The sequence below is a fragment of the Lactuca serriola genome, chromosome 5 (genome assembly GCF_051521515.1).
Source record: "Lactuca serriola cultivar US96UC23 chromosome 5, Lser_US96UC23_V15, whole genome shotgun sequence".
NCBI classification, from domain to species: Eukaryota; Viridiplantae; Streptophyta; class Magnoliopsida; order Asterales; family Asteraceae; genus Lactuca; species Lactuca serriola.
In genome coordinates, this window is record NC_136412.1 from 168413078 (window position 1) to 168422406 (window position 9329).

The 9329-nt window shown below is 33.8% G+C and overlaps 1 pseudogene; it reads left to right on the plus strand.

Annotated features, from left to right (window-relative positions):
* Nucleotides 1-403: 403 nt before the first annotated feature.
* LOC145049936 (triose phosphate/phosphate translocator, chloroplastic-like) lies at nt 404-7965 on the plus strand (annotated as a pseudogene).
* The last annotated feature ends 1364 nt before the right edge of the window (nt 7966-9329 follow it).

Sequence of the window (9329 nt, forward strand, 5' to 3'; positions counted from 1 at the left end):
TCGCCACCAGACATCGCACACCATAAACAAGAAAAAGCCCTAACTCTTCTAGCTACGACTGAGGACTTTTCTTCGACCTTCGTCTCTCTATCTTAGAGCCTGTGATTTCGATTGTTCTCCTCAACTCTTGCTGGTATAGCATATTCTATTACCTGAATTTTATGTTGATGTTTTGATAGGTCGACCAAGATTTGGGTAATTATGAACGCTTCTTAGACTTGATGCTTACTAGAGATAACAACATAACCACTGGAAAGATCTATCAGGTATCATTACCATTTACCAAAATTTATGTTGTATCATTTCTATACTCTGTAGTAGTGATTAGTGCCAGTCTGTTCTTGAGAAGGAACGAAAAGGAGATTATCTTGGAAATTTCGTGATTTTTTAGACGGAAGCCAGGATGAAGGTGGGGATTCAGGGTCAGAAATTTCGTTGGATGGGGATTCACTGGTATGACTATGAACAGCTTTGGAGCCATTCTTCAGTGCTGCAGCTTCTCAGTTTGTTTTAGGGCACCAGATTCCCTTTTCACTATGGTTGTCGTTGGCCCCTGTTGTGATTGGTATATCTTTTTTTACTATTATCATTTTGTTTAATAAACTTTAATGAAAAGAATTATAAATTTTAATGATTTAATGACATAAATGTTTTAGGTGTATCAATGGCCTCATTGACCGAACTTTCATTCAACTGGCTTGGATTCAGAAGTGCCATGATTTCTAACATTTCTTTCACTTACAGAAGCATATATTCAAAGAAAGCCATGGTAACATCGATATTGTGTTAATTAGAATCAACGAATTATCTCGAATATTAACCATTTATAAATCTGCTTGGTTTTTATTTGACAGATAGGTATGGATAGCACGAATGTGTATGCTTACATTTTGATAATCGCACTTTTATTTTGCCCCACGCCAGCAATACTTGTAAGATAGCTTATTAAGTTTTTCATATTCGTTTTCTTCTTTTCTTGATTCGTTTTCTTCTTTTCTTGATTTAAGAATTGGGAATTTTTTGTGTTTTTTTTTCTTTTTTAGATAGAAGGACCTAAATTGATGCAATACGGGTTTAGGGACGCGATAGCGGAAGTTGGAATGGTTAAGTTCGTATCCGATTTGTTCTGGATCAGAATGTTCTATCATCTATACAACCAGGTAAATAACATATCATTCGAATGTCAATTATCATTATTAGGGTTTTGGGTGACTAATTATTTGTTTTCCTTGTGTGTCAAGATTGCAACCAACACTTTAGAGAGGGTTGCGCCACTTACGCACGCTGTAGGAAACGTGTTGAAGCGTGTGTTCGTGATTGGTTTCTCCATCATTGTATTTGGCAATTGATCTACATTACAAATACACCATGTTTGATTGAAAAACAATCCAGATTTTTTGTTTCTTTTTTTGATATTTTCAAATTGTAGGGAATAGGATTTCAACACAAACCGGAATTAGGACTGCAATCGCCATTGTTGGTGTTACAATGTATTCTTTGATCAAAGCCAACCTTGAAGAATAGAAAAAGGTATAAATCTTTACCTTCATCTTGGAAAGGTTTGTGAAAGCTACCTACTTTCACAAAATTAAAAAACTGTGAATTTTCTTGATTTCTTCTTTTACTATGGAAAATCTTTACCCTTTTTTATAGGCTGATATTCTTGAAAAAAAAACTTCTCTTACATTTCTTTATAAAAAGTAACAACATTTACATTTGAGATTTATAATTGTTCACAGAGCAAGATATTAAAACATGGTGGAGACTTTACAGCTGTGCCTTAAAATAGTTGATTTTGCAGGGAACTAAGAACACTTTGATATTGCGTAAAATTTAAGAAGATGATGTCAAAGAGTTTCTATCTAGCAAGGAGTCCCCTACTGTGGTAAAATTTGAAGTCCTAGTAATATCTTTATTTTTATTTCAGTTATTATCGAGTTATTTTTTTACATTAAGAATTATTTTGTTTTGTTTGGTATGATGGAATCGGAAGAATGGAATGGAATTGAGCATTCCCAAAGGCATTTGAATTCTGATTCCTTCCATTTTGTTAATTTCCATTCCGTCTTGGATTTAAAATAACTAGAAGGAATTATTTTTATTTGTAAGTTTTACTAACATTTACAGTAATTTTCTGCTTCTAATATATATATCTATATATATATATATATATATATATATATATATATATATATATATATATATATATATATATATATATTATTTTACTATGATATTATCTGAATGAAAATATCATTAATTTTGGTATAATTTTTGACAGTTAGTATTTACGGTATGATTTAAAGTATTTTTGGTATGACTTTTTACAGTTAGTATTTATGGTATGATTTAAAATATTTTTGGTATGATTTTTGACATTAAGTATTTATGGTATAATTTAAAATATATTTAGTATGACTTTTGAGTGATTAGTAATATCTAAAAATACATCATATGATACATTATTCTATTTATAAATCTAATATATTATGTTGTTATTTTATACTTTCACAACACAATTCACCAACAAGGAATCGGGAATAAGAAGATTACTTCATTGCATTGGATTACATTTCGTGACACGAATTTAGGTTTTCTTTATTTCTTCTATCTGTTTGATGAATCTTCTTTTGTCTTCTGTCTTCTTTACTTCTTCTACTTTACTAGATTGAATTTGGTGTAAGCAGGTGAAGATTGTTTTTTAAAAATTGCATTCAGGATGAGGTTTAGTTTTTATTGTTTGCATCATGATTGTTTGTTTGATTATCAATTCAATATATTGGTGTTCATGAATGGCATAAAGTACTTTGATACATATCTATCATTCACAGTTAAGTATAATTTACCAGGAAGCTTTAAAGAGACATTGACTTTTCGTTTGTATCACGTTTGTCCCTATGTTGCTTTGTCCCTGTGTGGTAAGATAAGAGATGACAAAGACGATGAACACAAGTTTTTCTCCCAAATAAGTCCCAAATTTTCTTCTGTTTCATCTTAATATGTCATCTTTATGATCTGGTTATCAAAATTCTTCAATAAATGTGGTCTAAATACATATTATTAATAACATAAGGCATATAAATTCGCAGAAGTTAATTCATTTTCTAAGAATCTCAAATGATTGGTAACAAATACTTAAATTATTTTGAAATGCTTCCTTTCTCCAAAAAGATATATTTCTTTTATAATAAACGTATTTTTTTATCAAAAGTATATATCACCAAACACAAGCAATAATAATCAAGATTCTTTGCACAGTGCTTTTGATTACAATTTACAAACCCCGGCCAATTGAAACATAATCCATCACAATGATTGTCAATTATTTGTTTAATTTCCTGTAGGTGTAACCTCTCTAATTCTTTTTTTACTTAATTGTTTGATACTATTATACTCTTTTAAGTCCAAAGAAAATTATTAAAATTAGTTTTCATAATATAGATAAGATCAAGAAGTCTTGCCGGTGATATAATAAATACTAAGTGAATCCTATATGGTATATTAAATCGTCAAAAACTTCTTATTTCATGAGTAAATTATATAAAAAAATGTCCTTTATAATTTTATATAACCAAAACTATTTTACAATTAAATTCATTCATATGATAAGTTCGAAATAAAGATATATAAACCTAGCAAATAGGCCATCTAAATATTAAATTGTTTCTATTATATTAAAGGAGAAAAACAAAATGAGAAGGATAGCTAACGGTGAAGGATGTACTCAACCTACAACACTCACAAGTTGCACTACAATGGAGACAAACGAAAAAAATATCAACGAAGATTCCTCTGTGAGTGTTATAAGTGCTGCTCAGAGAATGAGTACTTATAATAAAGAATATTATCAACGAAGAAAGGAACAAACTATGTTGACAAAAAGAAGAGTATACGCCTTTCAGGAAGATCCATATGATTTTGTTTACAAAAATATCCGTATGGAACATCGTATATTAAAGGCTCAAAACCTTTGTGTTTATTGTGGAGCAAAGTGACTACAATATGAATTCCCTACCTTTTGTTGAATGAGCGGGAAGACAAAACTGACACACTCCCCTATTGCCACAAAATTGCACCAACTCTTCACAAGGAAAGAGCAACTAGAAGAAAGCTTCAGGTACAATATAAGGGTGTATAACTCAAACTGGCGTATAACTCAAACTTTTCTTTCGCATCATTGGGTGTAAAGGTGGATAAAGAATTGGCCAATATGACTTCTGGAGTTTACACTTTTTGTGCGCACGGAACACTCTATCATAATATCAATCGGTTAATTTCAAGTGATGGAAAATCGAGGTATTTACAACTGTATTTTTATGACGGTGAAGCTGAAATATCACAGAGATCCTCCTGGAAGAAAGTTGATAGTAGAATCATCCAAAAACTAACACGTTTTCTAGCTTCAAATCCGTATGTTAGAACGTTTAAACAACTTTCTGATTTAGGACCGCTTGATAATTATAGAATGACTTTGAATGCATCGGTGGAACTTGACCAAAGGGTGTACAATAAACCGACCACATCTGGGGTGTGAATATTAACATTTATCTTTATTCATTTTAAAATTAAATGTGTCATATTTATTATTATACATATCATATTAATCACCATATTGAACTACACCTTTGCATAGGTTGCTGGTATTTGGGTTGAAAGAAATGACAACATCACTGCATATAAAAGAGGTATTATTGTTTGTGGGAGGTCTAACTATAGTACTGAAATTCAAACTCACTTTGGTTGTTATGATCCTTTGTCGTATCCTTTATTCTTTCCCAATGGCGAGTCTAGATGGCATCGTAAAATACCAAGATATGGGGTCGCCATGGATGAAATTAATATTGCCAATGAAGATAATGATGAAAGTTCAGAAGGTATGCCTTTAACATTTTTTTACATATTTAAAATATGTAACATATATTGCCTTAAATATTTGGATATTAAACTTATATTTTTCACATAAATTATGATATCATAGGATCTACTTCAAAAAACGGCAGAAATACTGTAAGTATGCGGGAATACTATTGTTACAAGTTCCAGATACGGTCGAATGATAATGTGATTTTGATGGGAGGGAGATTTTTCCAGCAGTTTGTAGTAGATACCTATATAAAGATTAAGACTACACGTTTGGTTTTTGTTGAAAAGAACCAAAGAAAAATTAGAGCCGATTTACTCCAGGGCGTTGTTGATTGCTTCAATGCCGGTTAGGCTCAACCAAGTAGGGTTGGACAGAGAGTTGTGTTACCTGCAAGTTTCATTGGAGGTCCACGTGACATGCATCGAAGATTTCGGGATGCCATGGCTTTAGTTCAAGATGATGAGTTATTGCCTGGACAGTCAGCTCAAGATCGACCAGACCTTGTTGCAAGAGTTTTTTAATGCTAAGTTAGAGGATCTCAAGGTACAATTATTCCCGAGATATATAATCGGTGTGGTGGGGTCATATGTGTATGCAATAGAGTTTCAAAAGCGTGGATTGCCACATGCACATTTCCTCTTAATAATGACACCTGGATATAAGATGAACAATCCAGACGATTATGACAAACTTGTGTGTGCGGAAATTCCCGACCCAATAAGGTTTCCTAAAATGCATGATCTTGTCAAAAGTCACATGATGCACGGTCCTTGTGGTAGCTTACGAGAAAAAATTCCATGTATGCAGGGTGTGCCAAAAATATGTCGTTTCAGATATCCTAGGCAATTCAAGGAAAAGACATCACAAGGAGACGACTCATATCCATTATATAGAAGGAGAAATAATGGAATTGAGGTGACTGTAAGAAATACATCATTGGATAACAGATGGGTGGCTCCATACAACCCAAAGTTTTTAATGATTTTTAATTGTCATATCAACGTTGAGGTTTGTTCGACTATAAAGTCTATGAAGTACCTCTTCAAATATGTTTATAAGGGCCATGACAAACAAGTTATCCATATTGATAAAGACCAAGAAAATGTTGTTATTAATGAGATATGAATGTTTCAAGGCGCACATTATGTGTCCCCTCCTGAGGCATTATGACGAGTTTTTAGCTTTCCTCTTTCAAAAATCCAACCTTGTGTGATGGCCTTGAAAATACGTCTCCCAAATCAACAGTTGGTTAGGTTAAAAGACGGTGACAGAATACAAGACATTGTTGATAGGGAGAAGGAAAAAAAATTCAATGTTGACGACATTTTTAAAGAAGAATAAAGAAGATTCCAATGCGAGAAAATATTTGTATAAGGATTTTCCCAAACATTTTACATGGAATCGGTGCAACCATTGATGGAGTACCAGGTAACATAAATCGATGATTGGTCGACTTGTTTATGCTTATCCAGCTGAAGGAGAGAGATACTACCTACACATGCTTTTATGTCATATCACTGGGCCTACCTGCTTTGAAGATTTATACATAGCCAATGGTGTATTACACCCTACATTTCGAAAAGCAGTTCTCGAAAGACGTTTAATAGAGACCGATGATAATTTATCACAATGTCTTGTAGAGACTTCCTTAGTGCAATTTCCCAGTGCACTTAGAAGGTTATTTTGTGAACCAAGAAATGTTCGTAAGTTATGGTATGACCACTATGATTCTCTTTCTGAAGATTATAGGAAACAATATGGATGTGCCGAATGAGTGCAAAATATGGTCCTCATCGACATTAGAGTCTTCCGAGAATCTTTGAGTAAAAAGCTTAGTGATTACGACCGTCCAAATGTCAGTGCACACAACAATTTACAATCAAGAGGCTATCGTGAGGTGCAAGAAGAATACTCTATAAATGTGGAATATGAAGACTTACATGCACGAGACTCTCTCAATCGAAGCCAAAAGTTTACATATGATGAGATAATGAGGCATGTGGATCAAAATATTTCGGGTGTGTTCTTCATAGATGGTCCTAGTGGAACTGGAAAGACATTTTTGTACAAAGCTTTGTTGGCCAATATTTGTGCCCATGGTCTTATTGCACTTGCAACTGCCACGTCAGGTGTTCTAGCTAACCACATGCCAGGAGGGAGAACAACTCATTCACGATTTGGAATTCCCCTCAATCTTGATAATAACTTGATGTACAAGATCACTAAACAAAGTGGGAAGGTTCAGATACCTTGCGAGGCAAAGGTAATCATATGGGATGAAGCAGCAATGGCTAAGAGGAAGGCAATAGAAGCAGTTGATCGGACAATGCAAGACATCACAGATGAGAAGCTCCCTTTTGGTGGAATGATAATGGTTATGGGAGGTGACTTTAGACAAGTGTTGTCGGTCGTGAGACGTGGCACTCGAGCACAAATTTTCGACTCTAGGTTACGAATGTTACCTCTATGGGCTTCTGTTAAAAGGCTTCAATTAAATATCAACATGAGAGTGGTAAATGACACATGGTTTTCTGATTTTTTTATTACGAGTCGGTGATGGAAAGGAGGAAACATTGGACGATTCCTATATTCGTATACCTGATAACATGTCCATTCGATACACTAATAAAACTAAATCAGTGGACGCTCTGATTAATGCAATATTTCCTTCTTTGCAATCCCATGATGCCGATTCAAAATTTATCATTTCGAGGGCGATATTGTCAACTAAAAATGAAAGTGTTGATCAGATTAATAATTGATGGGTTTGAGCCATAAGAACTTTCCTATGTGCAAATGCAACCCCTAATTGCTTGGATCTAGGTTTCTCTAATTGAACATGCATGTATTCAAGACTTTCATTCATAGATCTAGTGTAAACAAACAATTCATAACATATGAAAAACAGATCTAGAAGAATACCTTGAGTTGCTTGTTTGATACTTCTTCTTCTTGGAGCTTAGAGTCACAATTGTCACTCCTCTAATGGCTTACAAACACCAACTAGCAAGAAGATGATTTCAGAGAGAGAGAGGAAGGAGGGTGAGAAATCTGCCCTAGGGTTTCTTGCCTTGCATGAGTGCCGATTTCCCTCACCCTAGGGGTCTATTTATACTATGGGATACTAGGGTTTCACCTTTAACCCTAATTGAATAACTTAGGCCCTAAGCAATCCAAGATCCTCCTAGATATTAGGCTTGGACGATTTTGAGGTTCCTAAACCCTAAATTTCATCCACCCCATTATCTATAAGGATACATAGCCCAAAACACAACTATCACACATTTGATAGTTTATGCCTCATTATTCAATTAACCTCTTTAAGTCACCAAATTAATTCTTAACTAATATATAACTTATATTAATCAAATAATATTATTAATCCTTTAATATATTATTCTCATAATATATTAACAATAATATTTCTTCTCTCTTAACAAATCATCATGTCAAGTTGCTATGGTGAAGGCAACCCAAAAGGACCATGCTCAACCGGGTTAAGTACTTACCAAATATAGTTACTATTGGATTAGTGTCTAAGTCCATAACTATTTTGGTATGTACTTGACCCGATGGTGCATGGTCCTTTTGGGTTGCCTTCACCAAAGCAACTTGATTGGAGAAATAAATAAAGAGAGAGGTTATTATGATTTATTAATATGTTATAAGAATAATATATTAAAGGAGAAATCATATTTGTTTAATTAATATTGGTCAATAATTAATTAAGAATTAATTTTGTGATCAAATGTAATTAATTAAACTAGAGGGGCTGAATTGTAATTATGTGATAGTTGCAAAATAGGGCAATGGTTATCCTTGTTAAAGGATGGACGAATTCAAGGATAAAGATATCCTTAAAATCGTCCAAGGTTCAAGAGATAGGGATTTCTAAGGCTTATCTTATGGTTGCTTGATGGGCAAGTAACTAGATAAGGATAAGGACTGAAAACCTAATCCCAACCCTATATAAAGACCCCTAAGGCCTTAGGATTTCGTAAACGTCATGCCAAGAAGTCCTAAGGATGAATTCCTACTTCTCTCCTCTCTCTTTATACCTTCTCCATTTTCTCTTGGTGTTTGTAAGCCATTAGAGGAGTGACACTTGTGACTCTAAGCCTTCCAAAGTCAATTCAAGGAGGAATTGGGATTGTTATTACTACATAACAATCAAGGTAATATCTTAAACCTAATTATATGTCAATATTGATTTCCATATGCTAGAATTAGGGTTTATAGTCTTGGATTCAAAGCATGTACAATAGAGAAACCTAGATCCAAGCATTAGGGTTTGTATGAGCACATAGGATGTCTTATGACCAAAACCCATCAGTGGTATCAGAGACTAGCTTGGTTTCAATTGTATTGATGCTTGATGTAACTGAAAAAAATGTGTTTTGGCCTCTTTGTTCGACCTGACTCGGCGAGTCACTCTTGGACTCGGCGAGTCAGCCCTACTCGGCGA